The following is a 16,610-nucleotide window of genomic DNA, read 5'->3' as shown; positions in this document are numbered from 1 at the left end:
GACATGCAAGAAAGTAAAAAATTATTTAAATCAATGGCTCACAAAAATATACCATTATGTAGTAACAATTTGTAGAACAAACAGGACCCATGGAATAATAGTATTCAGTAAAGTGAATTATATGGATGTTCAAATCCAGGGGCTTAGAAATTCCTTATTACTAACAAGGAAAATATAGATTGTATATAGCTTCATTCTTCAATGTTAATACAATTATTTCTCAATAAATTTTTTCACAGCTCCCACATTTATTAGAACCTAGAGTCTACACAGCATCCTTCTTCCTGAAAAATATGGAATGCTTAACCACTTTGTGAGTCATCCTTGTGGAAGGGCCACACTAATATTCTCTGTATCATTCCAATTTTAGCATATGTGCTGTCAAAACAAGCACTTATTTCTCAATAATTAACAGAATATTATAGGGATATACAGATAAATTGTATCAGTGTGATAGTGGTTCAGATGATAAAACCAATAGGGTTTGGCTATTATAGTATTTACAAGGAAGAAATACATGTTCAAGAATTTTTGGCTCTATACTTGCTAAAATGGGCAATTCTGAGTTCTTAAACTTATAAAAAGAAAATAGCCAAGAGTTAAATTTAACTTCCAAAAGTGTTTCATACCTATATTTAAGAACCTTGCAAAGAGCTTAAGCATTAAGATTGCTTTCTTCCAAGAGAATGTTGAGAAGGGAACAGTGAGATGATTAACTTCATTTATATGAGAGTGTCCTAGAAAGAAACTACACCTAGATTTTCAGGGTTGCTAAGAGATACCTTATAGCAATCTGTAAATGTCCTCCTCCTTTGTAGGTGTTGACATCTGGCCCTGGGCAGAATGGAGTAAGTTTTCAACAATCTGTCTCACCCACTCATTTGAACAGGAAAACTAGAGGATCCACCAAAAATAAAGATGTGAGGACTCTAACGAGCTCAGGAGAGAAGGTGAATGGAGAAGGCACATAGGCTTGAGCACCTCCCCAAAGCACAAGTGCCACTCTGGATCTTTTCCTCTTTTTGGACTTGGTGTTAGCAAGATTGAAAGAAGGACTAATTGTGTGTCTTCCATTTCAGGTAGGGAAATAACCCAAAAGCCCCAACAGAAACTGCCACATCAAAGCCAAGGGGCCAGGAAAAGGGGCCCTTGTTAAGAGAAAGACTGGAGAAACTCTTTGTTTTATCATGATAATGACAATGATACTCTGTATTAAAACCCATTTACAGAAAACATCAAAGGAGGGGAATGAGGCAGTACCTTTGGTACTTGTAAGTGAAATTTTATAACCTCCTGTTTTCATAATGTCCTATTTTGTCCAAGCAGGCCCATCAAGACACAAAAGTGTCGCAGGTCGACCAGTTGCCTTTGTTCTTCTGCCTGCCCACAAGTTCCATGCCAAAGATCAACCTCTTGACCAAATAGATAGAAGCTGGAGCCTGTCCTTTGTCCTTTGCTCGGCCATTTTAGATTATCAGCTGGGCTGATGCACTTCTAAAAATAAAGTCCTCCTGTTTTTCTCAATTGGTGTCTCTTATCTCTTAACTCGGCAACACTCCCAGGTACCCCTGGAGTCTGAGGGCTTCCACGATGCCTGAGTGGCGCAAGCGCTAACAGCCCTGTGGGAGCCACAGGTGCTGCTCCCCTTGCTCCTTCAGGTACTTTTCTCCTTGACTCCGGGGATTTTCCTCACCTGTATTAACTCATCTGTAATCAGCTTCAGCCTTCCTGTGGCTCTCCGGGAGCGCTCTTTGCGGAGCTTGCGCTCAGCCAGTCCTTGCCACTCAGCAGGCCTGACCTTCCTCCAGACTGAGACCCTTTTCCTGCACTTCAGGAAGGCAGGTAGGTCTCCTCCTTCCTGTGCCTAAGGGAATCTCCAGGCCACACACTGGGCCCTGGTGGGGCTTTTTTCATTGTTTCTCCTCTCGCAGTCCTGTAACTCCTATTGCCCAATGTCTGAGAACTGCATTTCTATGTCATACCTCTGCATTTCTACATATTTACATTTAGTGACCCAATCCAATCACTCTTACAGTCTTTGCTCAGAGTAGCTCTCTAAGGAATTTGTTCAACTATGGGTTCAATTTCTTTAACTCAGGTGAGATTTTCATCTTATCCTCTTTTATCTTCACTGAGCTTTGGTATTGTGTGTCTGTCAGTGAACTGCTCTATTTTATCTCAGTTGTTGACTTACTGACATCCACCTTTTATAGATGTTTGTTTGATTAAATGATGTCAGACAAACCCTGAGCAAAAAAGGAGCAAAATGGAGGATAGATACTGAGAAGCAGAAAGATGATAGATACTGAGAAGCAGATAAATGATAAAAGGAACAAAGGAGGGCAGAGGGGAAAGGAAAGGAAGGGAAAAGAGATTAAAAAACAAAGAATGGAAGGAAAAATGGAAGCAAGGCTCTGTAAATGGGGAGAGGAAGAAGGGTTAAAAAGTGGGGAGGCGGTGGGGAAACTAAACTATATTAGGTACAGGTACAAATTCCCTAAGCTAAATGTAAGCACTACGTTTGGCAAATATGTAATAATAAGAAAGTGGTATCAGACAAGCAGGGTGGTGGGGGGTGAGTTGCCTATCAGTTTCTGGAGAATGCTATCTAGGTTCTGGCAGCAGTTTGAGGAATGGGCCTCACTAGAGGGTCCACATAACTGTCCCCATGTCACACTCACACTCCAGGAAGTACCAATGGAAAGAGAAACCCTTCTGGGTCACCACTAAAGAACTGGGACAGGGAAAGGGAAACTTCTAGGATCTTGGTCACTATAGTCTGTCATAAACCTATCTTGTCTGGCATAGATCATCCATCCCAGGAGCTAAAGATTCCAGACTTTGGGTCCTCCTCACCCCCACCAGTTCAGTGAGTAAGGAACCTGCCACCAAAACTCCCAGCTTCTGTCTCACACCTCTGTGTGACAATTTTATTTATTCATTTTAAAGAGAGTAGAAAATAAGAAAAAAAAAATTGAAAATTATGTAGAATTTCAAAACAAGATGATAGGAAATTAACAATGGTCGTTATATTGTTTATTGTTATCTTCAAAGTAGTTGTTCAGATGTAGTTTACATGCTTGTATGTGGTAATCTGTCTTGCACCTTTGAACAAGAGATTTCCTGACTCCTTTCAGCAGTGTTCATCGCTGACAAGTCCTGAGCATTGCTCAGTGCCAGGTGGAGCTTGAAATCATGGCTGGCTCTTCCCCCCACTGCGCCCCTGCTACTGTAAGTCAGTTGTGCCAGGCAAAGTGCCTCTGAAGGCAAACGAAACCAACAGCACTGAACTATCCGAGTGCCAGCTACACCTGGCCCTGCTGTCATCCCAGGTGTTCCTTTCCCTATGCAGCTAAGGTAGAAAGTCTGGGCCCTGCCAGAAGCCAAGCACAGTGCTGGGCACAGCAGGTGGCTGGGGTTTCATGAAGTCCAAATTCTGGTCTTGTGTATGTCCTAGAGTAGGTGCTACTCATTCCTTCTGAAGTCAGTAGGAAAAAAAAAATTTTAAATATATAATTGGTAAGTGAAAAGGTATTAAAATTATTTCTTTTAGTGTCCTGCCTTAGTTACTTTTCTCATTGCTGAAATAAAATACTCGACACCTAAAGTTAAAGGAGGAAAGGTTTACTTCCGCTCAGTTTGTAGAGGTTTCAGTTCATAGTCAACTGGTTTCAAAAAAGGGCCGCATGGCAGAGGGGCATCGCAGAAGAGAAGCAGCCCCTGGAAGGGCTGGCAGAAGGTAGTGGGCAGCAAGCAACAAGCAACAAACAGCCTGCCTTTCCCTTTTATCCCACCCAGGTATCAGCCTTCAGAGTGGTGCCACCAGGACTACACTAATTGCAGTCAGTGGACTAATTTAGAATCACACATACTTAACCTCAGTATCACACGCCCTAGATCCAGTCAGCTCCAAAGAGCCCCACCTATGAACGCTTGAGGCATTGGGGGTATATCTAGATATAAGCTATAGCATTTCCCTACTGTAGCTGGACAAGGTTTTGGCAGAGGTGGATAAAGCTGTGAGGCACCAGTGCTCCTATACCCATTGCCGCCTCCTGGAAAGACCTAGTGCCAGCCCTTCTAGGGCTCTCAGCAGGGATCCCATACACTGTCTGCAGGCTCTTGTGGTCCTGGTCTTTTTATCCTTTACCTACCCTTCTGCCTACTGACGTAGTTAAAAGCATCTGCTCAGTATCCTGGAATCCTGCCCCATCTAATCAACTGTCTCTGCTTCAGCCTTTTCTGCCCAACCAGGAAACCAACATTTGGGTCCCAGCCTCGCACAGCCCAGGAGCAGAGAAGAGCACATTGCCTGCGCCATTTATGAAATTTGACTGATTATGGTTATGCAGTGCTCGTTCACACTGACGCTGGCTTTACCACATACAGTGCTTCTCACTAGTATATAGTTACAACACACAGTAAATGCATTTATCATGGGGAATCGATACATGTACATATTTCTTCTTTTTTTTTTGTCTTTTTGAGACAGGGTCTTGCTATGCAGTTCAGGCTGGCCTTGAGCTCATTTTGTAGCCCAGGCTGGTCTCGAACTCACAATGGTCCTCCTACCTCAGATTTCTAAGGGCTGGGATTACAGGCGTGGGCCACCACACCTGGCTCATATTTCTTCTTGATCCTTTGTTTACCTCTTCTGCTCCCATCCCTCCTGTCTCCCCTACCCCAGCTACCTTTGTCCTTTCCTCAAAGTCTGCCTCCCTCTTTCCCATTAATAAAGGCAAAAATAGTCACAAACGTAGATGTGTTTTAAAGAAAAACATGGCAGAAAGTACCTGTTGTCTGTGTGTGGTAAAAAATACTGTCTAACTTCCAGGTCCAGGATGTGTCCCCTCTTTTTCACGTCCTGTCTCTGCTCAGAACTGTTCAGCAGTTTGTTTTGTATCAGTCGTTTTCCTTTTGTGTTTCTACCTCTAAACAATACAGTGCATATTTTGCATATTTCAAAATTTATAGAAATGTTATACTCTGTGTATTCCTTCAAGATTTCCTTTTTGTTCTTGTTGGACATACAGCCTTGTATAGCCAAGATTTACCTAATTTGTAGCATGTAGATGTCCTTTGTTAGGTTCTACCATACCACACATTTTAAACTAGGCATACACTTTTATTTACCTATTCTATTCCTGAAGCAACTGAGGCTGATTCCAGGTTTTCTTTGTTGTTGCTAGTTTTGCAGTTGTGTATTTTATTGTTATGATGAATTATACTTGACACAACCACTGTTCTAATCTAGACAGTTCATTCAGGAGTCTTACTGTGCCAACTCCAGTATAGCAGAGCTTGATTTCTTAAAAGAATTGTGCTAATTTTCACTCAGATACGATGGGATATTTTGGCTTCCTCCTTGTCATCATTTATTTCATGACTTTTAATTATTTGGATTGCTGATAAGTTTGAGGACCTTTATATTTCAGCATTTTGTGTGTATGTATTTGTGTGTCTGAACTAATTCATCTGGAATTTTGTATTTAGGAAAAGGAGATATTTATTTGTCTTATAGACTTCTGGGATTTATAATTTGGATTCCTCACCTTAATTAGTTTTGTCTTTTTAAGACAGGGTCTTGCTATGCAGTTCAGGCAGGCCTTGAGCTCACTTTGTAGCCCAAGCTGGACTTGAACTCACAGTGATCCCCCTGTCTCAGCCTCCTGAGTGCTGGCATTACAGGCATGTGCCATTACACCCAGCAAGTTTTATATATTATAGAATCTTTACCAGAATTTCTCTTTCACAGTTGTGTCTTTTCATGAATCAATTCTTATTTTTCCTGTCAAATTGATTATTTAATTTTCCTTTGTTTCGTGTTTGCCTTTGTTTATATTAAAGAGACCACTTTCTAATATAGGGCCAATGGGTTGTCTCTTAATACTTACTTTTAAAAATGACTAATTTGCCCTTAACATGGAACCCTAAATCCACTTGAAGTTGCTCTGTGTATGTGCTACTAGGTAAACCTTATGTCACCTTCACTGGGAAGCCTGTCTGTCTGACAGCAACATGCAGCGCCCACTGACTCACCGTGACTCATCAATACACGAGGGAATCTGAGTCTTGTGCTTCGGTTTGTGGGATATTTTTCTCCACTGCTGCTACCGTGGTCATGGTTTGTTAAGGCATCTTGAGGCTATAACATATGCCACTGATATCTCAGAATAACCGTTTCATATTTTCATTCATAAAGGAGCCTTGCTGTAATTTTGGTAACATTCCTAACCAGCACAAAAGTTATGTGTAAGCAGCAATCACTTGGAGTGTTCTCATTCATACAATAGTTTTCCCAGGACTTTACGTAATACAAATACAAAACAAGTGCATGTCATTGCAATGTCGTTTTTCATATTCATGAAGTGAGTGTGTGAAAATGAACTCACAATTAGCCTACACCTCTGTTTGTTTTGAGTATTATTTTCTATATTTTCTAATCTGAAGAAAGTGTTTTTCTTCTGTTGTACTAAGTAAATGACTCAATAAGTGAAACTGTTTCTGTTCCATGAAAAAAAACTTATCATCTTTTTTTTGGGGGGGTGTACCTGGAACCGAACTCATGACCTCACACTCGCCAGGCAGGTGCTTGCACCATTGAGCCACATCCTCAGCCCAAAAAAACTTATTATCTGAAAGGTTTAACTTATCTTGGATTCTCCAACATTCTCTCTGGCATTGTGACCACTCTCATATTTCTTTTTATTTTGCCGTGCTGGGGATTGAACCTAGGATGTTGTAAATGCCAGACAAATAAGATAGCACTGAGCTACATCCTCAGCACTCTGCTCTTATAGTGATTTCACTAAAAATATATGCTCAACACTTTTCAGTCAAAATGAGTCTGGAGGGCAGGGCATACAGCTCAGTGGCACAGTGCCTGCCTGGCAATTGCAAGGTCCTGAGCTTGATTCTCAGTACCCAAATAATAATAATAATAATAATAATAATAATGTTATTAACTGAGTAGTGTGGTACTAGCCTGTATCCCAATTACTTGGGAGGTTAAGGTAGGAGGTTCCAAAGTTTGAGGCCAGTCTGAAAAACAGTCAGACCCTGCCTCAAAACATACATACACACCATACATACATACATATATACATACGTACACTCATACATGCATACAAATGCAAGCTATCGTATACGTGGAACATCTCTCTCTGGTTTATGGCGTTTCCTTTAGCTTCTCATACATTTCTTCTAGGTCTTTCTGTTCCATTTGCCCCCACTCCTCTCGAGTTACTATAAAATATCTGGGCCTGCATCTGAGGTCTCTCCGCATCCTCTTCTTCCTTTCAGAGAACTGCATGTAGCTTCCTGTGCTCAGTCTGTCTTTTTTTTAAACAAGGGAAACAGGGTTTCACTGTGTAGCCCAGGCTGGCCTTGACTTGCAGTGATCCCATCCCCCTGCCTCAGCCTCCTAAGTGCTGGCATTACAGTTGTACACCCCCACCGCTGGCCTTAGTCTTGCCCATCTTTTCCTGCCCATGCTCATACCACTGCAGGGACACTGGTTTCCTCGGTCATATGCCCAGGCCAACTGTCCCTCCAGCCTTTGCCCCTCATCTGTTTCTCTTTGGCTTATTTCTTATACCTACCAGCCACATTCATTCTGAATCCTCTGCATGGCAGAAGCCATTTATTTGCTTCTCTTTCTTAAAACACAGAGTAATACATTCTTTCCTCAGAAGGCAGTCACCCACTTCAAGAGGTTCTGAGACACCTGGAAAATTGCTTTTCATAGAATTGCTTTAATTTATTTATTTAATCTGGTTGGTTTTTTTTTTTTTTTTTTTTTTTTTTAAGATAGGTTTTCACTATGAAGTTCAGGCTGGCCTCGAACTTTGTAGCCCAGGCTGGCCTTGAACTCAAAGCAGTCTTCCAGCCTCCACCTCCTGAGTGCTGGGATTACAGGCGTGCTCCACCATGCCTAGCTCAGAATTGCTTCAATATATGCATTCTTTCAAATCTAAAAGCCTACATTCAAAGAGTTTACATTTATGGTTTTGTGTGATTTTCTGATTTAAAATGTTTATCTCAAATCTACTCACCGCACAAATTGACCACATATACCTTACAGAAACGCTGCATAGCACATTCAATGTTAAAACACATCAGATGAGGTCTTCTTAAAATATTTAAACTTAAATCTTCAAAAGGATTTAGCTGGATATGGTAGTGCATGGCTATAATCCCAGCACTTTCAAGGCTGAGGCAGGAGGATCCCCATGAGTTTGAGTCCAATTTTGCTTTACTTCTTTAAAAAGTTATAAACATTTTCCTTAAGGAACTTTTTTCTGTTAATATACCTATTAATAGGCATCTTAATTTGTCAAGTAATTTATCCTAAATAATCAAGATAAAACTAAAAACCACACAGGGTGAAAAAATGAAACTTCTCCCAGAAAGAATGGTTATCATCAAGAAATCAGATAATGAAATTGCTGGTGAGGTGCGGTTATGGCATGGTGGGAGAGAAGAAAACTTCTATATTGTTGGTAAGGATGTAAACTAGGAAAAAGAAAGAATTTATACTAGTACGACCACTATGGGAATCAGCATGGAGATTCCTCAGAAAACTAAAAGAATAAATTCCATCCTACCCAGCTGTTTCCCCTCTAGGTACCCTCCCCAAAGAGTTAAAGACATCACTTTCTAGTCGTATGTACATATCCACTTTTACAGCTGAGTGATTCACAGTAGCTGAATATTGAAAGCAGCCTGTATGTCCACCGAGACATGAATAATAAATAAAGACAATGTGCTGTCTATACACACTGGAGTAATACCTGCCATAAAAAAGGATAAATCTGAGTCATTTGTAGGAAAATGGATGCACCTGGAGACCACAGTGTTAACTGAGGTAAATCAGACACATAAATTTAAATATCATAGGGTTTCTGAGAAACTCAAAATATAAATTAAGAGCAAAATAAAAGACAGATAGTAGGAAACAGCAAGATAGATCTTTTGCATATGAGAATGGGACCAAGAGATGAAGGGAAGTATTTTATTTGGCTTCTGGCAAATAAAATACTATTTTCACATGTAGATCTTTGACCCGTTTTGGTCATACCTTAAGCGTGTGGTGAGAGCTATAAGTCTCGAGCCAGTCTTCTGCATGCGCATATTCAGTTTTCTCAGCACAATCTCCCACAGAAGCTATCTCTTCTCCTGCGTATGTTTTTGAAAGCTTTGTCAGTCTTCAGAGAGCTGAATGTGCCTAGTACTGTTTATTTATCCTCCAGTCTATTTTGTTGATCCACATGTCTGCTTTTCTGCTGGTACCATGATGTTTTTTCCACAGTTACTTTGTAACAGAATTTGAAGTCTGGGTTTGCAATGCTTCCTGCTTTGCTCTTGTTGTCCATGACTGGTTTTTCTATCCTGCTCTCTTTTGTTTCTATATGAATTTTAGGATTGGTTTTTCTAGAATTGTGAGGAATTCTGTTGGTATTTTTTTTTTTTTTTTTTTTGGTTTTTCTCCGGTACCAGGAACCGAACTCACGACCTTGCGCATGCCAGGCAGGTGCTTTTGCCGCTGAGCTAACTCCCCAGCCCCTCTGTTGGTATTTTGATTGAGATTGCATTAAACATATATGTCAGTTTTAGAAGTACGGCCATTTTGACAATATTGATTCTGCCTATCCAGAAACAGGGGATATCTTTCCAGGTTTATTTGGGGGCAGGGGGGCAAGGTCTCACTATGTAGTTCAGGCTGGCTTCTAGCTCACAGCAATCCTACTACCTCAGCCTCCCACATGCTCAGATGAGAGGTGTGTCCTACCACTCCAGGCAGCTGCTTATCTTTTTTTTAATCTCTTTTTTGACAGGATTTGGCAGTGTAGTTCAGGCCTTGGACTCGGTATGTAGCCAAGGCTGGCCTTCAACTTGCCATGATCCTCCTGCCTAAACTTGGCGTGTGCTGGGATTATGGGCATGCACCACCACTTCCGGCTTCCACTTTCTTGTTTCCTCTTTGATTTCCTTTTGCAGAGTTGTATTTTTAAAATTATTCTGATGGTTATAATCATCCTTTAATATTGATATATTTAAAACCAGGTCTATTTATTTAGTTTTAAAGATTTTGTCTGATTCCTCAATATGAAAATATTTATCAAATATTTTTATATCAAATATTTTGGTTCAACTGAGAGGAGTTTTTTTGAAATAAAAATAAAATTATTTTTATTGTATATATTCAATGTATTTTGCATATTAAGGTGACAACATGATGCTTTGCCATGTTTAGTAACAAATCTAAGTCCTAGTGCAACACTAGGCAAGCTGTCTGTGTGCTGTTTTCTTAACCCCAACACACACACATCAAATATTTTATAATAAGATGTACTTATTGAAGAAAACAATATTATTCCCTATTTTTATTCCAGTGAGATGAGATCCTATTTACTGTTATATATATATAGTGAAATCATTATTGGAGTCAAACAAATCAACCTGTTTTAACCTACCATAGCTACTTTTGTGTTTATGCTGCTAAAATCTACTCTCTTACCAAGTTTTCATTAAGCAATGAAATATTAGGTACAATTCCCATGCTGTGTTTAGAGCTCTAGAATTACTCATTTATATAACTGCAAGTTTCTTCTGTTTAACCTTCTTCTCTGCATTTCCTTCCCTCCCCCTATAACTATAATTCTAGTCTTTGTTTCTGTGTATTTGACTTTTCCCCCCAGATTACACATGTGAGAGCTGTATTAATTTTTCTTTCTGATGTATAGTTTATTTCATTTATTACTGTGTACTTCTAGGTTGCAGACTATATTTATAAAAGAGACTTTAGGAAGTAAAGCAGTGTTTGTGATAGTTACAAATTGAATTTTGTTGGGGATGAATGGTGCATGTTCGGTGTCAGGAGACATGGTTGGGTACAGTTCTGGTTTTGTGAAGGATGGAAACAGCTCATGAATTCACATTCACATTCATTCACATTCCCCTGGAGTGTACCATGGTCCTCTTCTGACTTCTTGTCTCTTCCTACCTAGATCTCTTTCTCCCTTTTTCTATGTTCAAACCTGAGTCTTTCTAGCTTCATCACTTAATCACTGAAATTTCCTTTCACCCATTTCCCGATAGCTTTGCTTGTCTGATTGAAGAAAAGAAATCATTCTGCATGAAAGGTGGGGTAGTAGGGGGAAGAACTGGCCAATGCCTGACAGCTTTTCACAGGGTGGTCCCCAACTTAGAAAATTAGCACTCAGTCCTGACGATTGCCTGTACAGTTTAGGTAAATACAAGGTTGATCTTTTTTATAGATCTGGCTTGCAGAGTAAGAATTATATTCCCATTGTTATGAATTATGCTATCCTTCATCAGTCTAGCTGACCAAGAAGAGTAAATAGTTAATAAAGCCTTAATTCACTACAATAAAAATATGAAATAATTTTAGTTTTTCCAGTAAGTTTAGTTTTTCCTCCTATTATAAAACTATTAAGCCTCTCCTTGCTATTTTGCCTTGTTAGTATTATTATTACTTCCCTGGAAGTGTTGTTAGATGGCAAATGATTAAGAAATTCTCTTGTCATTAAATAATACTTCCTTCATCTATAGACATGTGGGCTTACTATACTATCTCCAGGATGGCAACTACTGTAAGGTCTCTGCTGGGTTTGTCTGGTGCTTTGTGATGCTGGTAATCTCTGTTGATGTGGTAGATAACTGGTCTCCACATATTTCCTTGGTGGAGTCTTCCTGGGAAGGGAGGTAAGATTCAAAACCTAGATTACATGGGCTTTGGTAGTCACTTTTATAAGTTGAAATTTTATTTTTGAGTTTAAAGAGAAGGCTTTGGAGGGTTTATACAACATAAGTTGATCTTTAGTTAGAACATTCTGCTGAGTCAAAGATGGACTATAGAAGAGCAAGAGTTGAGGAAGAGAGGCCAGTTAAGAAGTGTGCAGAAATCTAGATGAGAAAGGGTTGTGACTAACGTTAGAATAATGCTGGTGAAGGTGATGAACAGGAAGATTGAAGACATTTTGATTGCAGAACCATCAGAGGTTTCAAAAGGTTTGGATATGAGATGTGAAAGGAAATAAGGAGTGAAGACCCGAAGAAAAAGGTGAAATCACTAGCCACAAGAAAGTCATTAAAACCACTGCAGAGGTAGGAGAATATGTTGGTGCTTGTATCAATCACTTTGGTTTTGCTGAGATAAAATACCAGACAAACACAACTTAAAGAATAAGAGTTTATTTTGTCTCATGGTTTAAGAGGTTTCATGGGACAACATGACAAATACAATTTAAAGGTGGAACAGGTTATTCTGGCTCACGGTTGCAGAGGTTTCTGTCCATTGTCAACTGGCTCCATGGTAGAATCAGCATGGTGAAAAAAGCTGCTGATCTCCTGGAAGCCAGGAAGCAGTGGGAGACGGAAAGAGACAGAACGAGAGACAAAGTCTCTGACCAAAGAATACACCCTTTCAGATGATGCCACCAGTGACCTATGTCCTCCAACCTGGCCCCACCTCCTAGGAGTACATTTAGCAATGAACTTGAGGTTCCTTCCCTCAGGATCCAGTTGCCTCTCTAGACCCACCTCTGAGCATTGCTATGCTGGGCATCAAGCATTCAATATTTAAGTGTTTGTGGGACACTTCGTGTTAAATCTTAATACTTTGCAACTGGAGACAGGAAAAACAAATAATATATTTGCAGGGAAGTGACCCCAAAGGAAAATGCATGACGGAATAATGGCGGCAAGGGCAAGATCTATCCTTCTACTCTGTCCTCATGGGTCAAAAGAGAAACAAGAGGAAATGTACATTTAACTGGAAAGTGGTATTGAGGAAAACAAGATGTTGGACAAGACAGGTAGAAAAAAAGAGATTGTTAGTGATAAGGTTAAGAATTTAGAGGGATTGAGACATAATCAGATTATACTAAAGGAATCCAGGGGTGGTGACTGTAAATGAAGCTAGAAAATGAATGCTAGATGAAATGAGTGCTGGATGAAGCCCCAGGCCTCCAGGATTCTGCTACTGTCCCTCAGCACTATCATGAGCAATACACTGAAAGTACATGTTCAGAACAAGGAATGTTAAGCAAGAAAGTCTGGTTTAAAGGTCAAACTATATAATTTACCAGTTTTAAGGTTCCGGCTGGAATGTTATGACAGCAGGTATGTTCTGTGCTGCTGGGGGGCGTGGGCAGGGGTCTTCTCTCTGTTTCACAGTTTTGCTTGGCTCTTTCCTAATTTCTACATTTATTGTTGGGTAGAGTAATTATGACATCAGAAGGAAACCATCCAATCATGGTTTCTGCTTTTCCTTTAAATTTTTTTCTTATTTTTATTAGCATTTTTCTTACTATATCAATATCTTTCTTTGTTACCTATCTCATTTGCTCTATAGATTTTTATATATTGTTCAGTATGCTAGCTTATAATGCCTCATTTCATGTTTGTGACAATTTTGGAGTCCAGAATCTTACTCAACTGGGATGTATCTCTTGTCATAAATCACAGCTATCGGATATCAACCAGTTACTTATTTGCTGTCTCGATGACCACGTCATGTGAATTAGTATCATTTCCATAGTCGTGTTGCTGTGTGACATGACGGATGGTATGACGGCTGGATAATTTCACAGGAAGGATAAGGCAGCATCTTCAAACAAAACATGAACTTCATGAGATAGCAGCTGGTGAGGCTGTGGGATCGACAAATATCTAGCCACTTTGTCATCCAGCTAAACATTATCCCTTCCTTTAAAATTTATTTATGTTTATTAAGGAATTTACATATACTGTTTTATTAGTACACATATCACACTGCTTTCAAACTTAGCCATTTGAAGGAGCTTGCACTTTGGAGTTACAAGATTGCTTCTTACATGACGTGAAAAGAGACAAAAAACCAGGGGGGTTATACAGTACAAGTGTAAGAGAATTTAACCTGATAAATGGAGAAATTGGTGGTTTGCCATGGAGAGGCTCATTGAATCATGAACAGGTCATGGAGTTTGGTTGAGCGATTGGTTTTCCAATTGAAAAAGTTTTGTTTACAAATTTTAGCTTTGAAGAAAAACCTTAAAAATATTAGCGCAAATCAACAGTATTTATTCGGTGTTATGTGCTAAAATACTAATGTTTAGAAACAATTTCTAATAGCAGTAATTAAGATGGGATTCTGCATGCTTGCAGCTTCTTTATTACTGAAGGCAGTAATTGAGCCAGCTAACTGGATCTTTTGGAATGGATTGTCAAGATACAGAATGCAGATGCCGCCTACTTGGGCATACACAACGTTCCTATCTGAGGTAATTCTGTTCCTCCTTGGAATTTTACATTTAAATTCTTATGCCATATTTGCCTTCACATTGTATTATAGGGTTCGTAAAAGTAAGGATCATATCCTTAGAATTGGGGCCGGATGTGGTGGTGTACACCTGTAATCCCAGCACTCAGGAGGCTACAAGAGTTCAAGGCCAGCCTGAACTACAAAGGGAAGGTCCAGTCTCACACACACAAAAAAGGCCCTGGATTCAACACCCCAGTGCACCAGAAAACAGATCCTCAGAATTCTGCACAACCAATGACACACTATAGCTTCTTAGTAAACGTTGATTAAATTAGCAATCTAATTTGAATTTGAGAAGATTGACCAGGTTGGCAAATTACACTAAATAATACATCCATTTTTTCTATTAGTGAAACTTCAATTTGTGGTCAAAATTGAGATGGCAGAAGGAAAAAAATTGCACAAATACTTTAGTGATGTTAATCATTAGTTGTCACTGACTTCCTCCAACAAACCTTTCTGTAGTGATCATTTTGATGTGGTTGAGATATGAGCTGATAGACAAAGTCTCAGAGGCAGGAGACAGAAAAAGTCAAGGGTAATCAACAAATTCACAATCAATCCTCACCATGTTTACGTGCTGCACAAGTAACATTTGCGGCTGTCTGTGCCTAGAAGATGCTCTTGTCCTAACTGATAGAGAAGAGTCATTTTAGCATTTTATTCTTTATTAACGCAACAGATAGCATACTTCTGGGTGCTCCTGGGGAGTGTTTCTTAAACTACACTTCACTGGCTGTTGCACTTTTTAAATGATTTCATTCTAATTTGCTTCGCAGGCACTGTGCTGTGTGTTGTGAAGCTTACTTTGTTATGAAAATCCGTTGGAAAGTTGTTCATCTCTGAACTAATAAACAGCAGAGGCTTTGTGTGACAAATGTCCAAGGCGCCAATAACTAAAAATACTGATGTTAGGAGGGACATTAATTGTATATAGACACTTAAAAATCGATTAGTTCACAAAAGATATTCATTGCAAAGCTAGCTTCCAGTGATTGTCCAAAAGTTTCAAAGGAAAAGCCATTATGTATTCCAGTCCATAATTATATTCAAGAGAAACAAATTAGATGCTTCTAGTGAGCTATTAGAAGCCCAGAAATGTGCTTTACCTAAGGCATCCACCAGGACTGCAGACAATGCATTGGAGGTTGTGATACCGCGGAAAAATATAACTGCCAACCTGCTAGATATAAGGTATACCGAGTTCGCGTCTCCTGAAACTGAAGAATGACTTCCAAAGCACAAAAGAGGTTAAGAGTAGGACATTTTATTGGGAGTGGGAATAGCTCCTGAGAGACGGGACGGGACTGAACCCAGATAATGGGTTGCTACCGAGCCCCTTTGTCAGGGGTAATTTATACAACAAAGTCAAGTGTGGGTGCAACGTGGGTCAAACTATAATTAACCTATAGGATTACAAGTGTAGCTGCTTAGGTAATATTGATCCAGTAGGGATCAGGGATCAATATGTCTTTGTTTTTTTCTGTTGACGTCCTTGACAGCCCAGCCCCTGACCGTCTATTAATTTCTATCTACCTTAGCTGGCTATAGTAGTTGGACATCAACCCAGATGTGCCATCTTCTTCAAAGTCCACTCAGAAATATTGGTTTGGCTGCGAAACTGTTTCTGGTTAGGTATAAAAAGGTCATTTGCAAGTTGCTAAATTTTTCCCGTGGGGTGAGGTGGGCGGACGCAGGAGTTGTATTCAGGCTATCAATGTGCCAGCCTTCCAAACCCTGTAAAGAGGTAGTAGAGGCAGGCCGAGGAGCGACGTTCAAAGAGACAACTGATTGTCGGGAAGAGTGCAAGGCCCTTCAGAGTTCCTTTTATCCATCTGCTCGCCAGCCTTCTAGTGCGGTATGCGAAAACCTCGTCTAAAGAGAGCAAACGCAGCATTACAGAAATTTGGAGGCTGTTCTGGGCAGGGGAACAGAAGAGCTCAGCACCCAGTTTGGGTGCTGCTGGCAAGGTCCTCCTGCGTCGCGGTGGCCCCGTGATTTGGCCGGCAGGAGGCAGAGGCAGAGACTCTGCGAGCAGAGGGACGGCAAGGAGGGAAAGCCGCGCTCAAGCGCACTTTGCCGCGGAAAGGCGGTGACTCCCGGGTCCGGATGGCTCGGGGCAGTGGCTCAGTCCTTCCGGACAAGTAGGGTCGCTTCGCAGCTGCAGCCCCAGTCCCGCGAGCTCCTGCAGGGGCCGCAGGGTGAAGCCGCCTGCGGCGGGGGAAGGAGCCGCGCCCCTTCCGCAGTGGGACGCCCCCGCCTGGCTGCCCTTCCCGCTGGCATG

This window comes from Chinchilla lanigera, unplaced genomic scaffold, assembly GCF_000276665.1.
Source record: "Chinchilla lanigera isolate Chin_1 unplaced genomic scaffold, ChiLan1.0 scaffold00013, whole genome shotgun sequence".
Classification (NCBI taxonomy): Eukaryota; Metazoa; Chordata; class Mammalia; order Rodentia; family Chinchillidae; genus Chinchilla; species Chinchilla lanigera.
The sequence above is the reverse complement of the archived record's forward strand: the minus strand, read 5'-3'. Positions refer to the sequence as shown.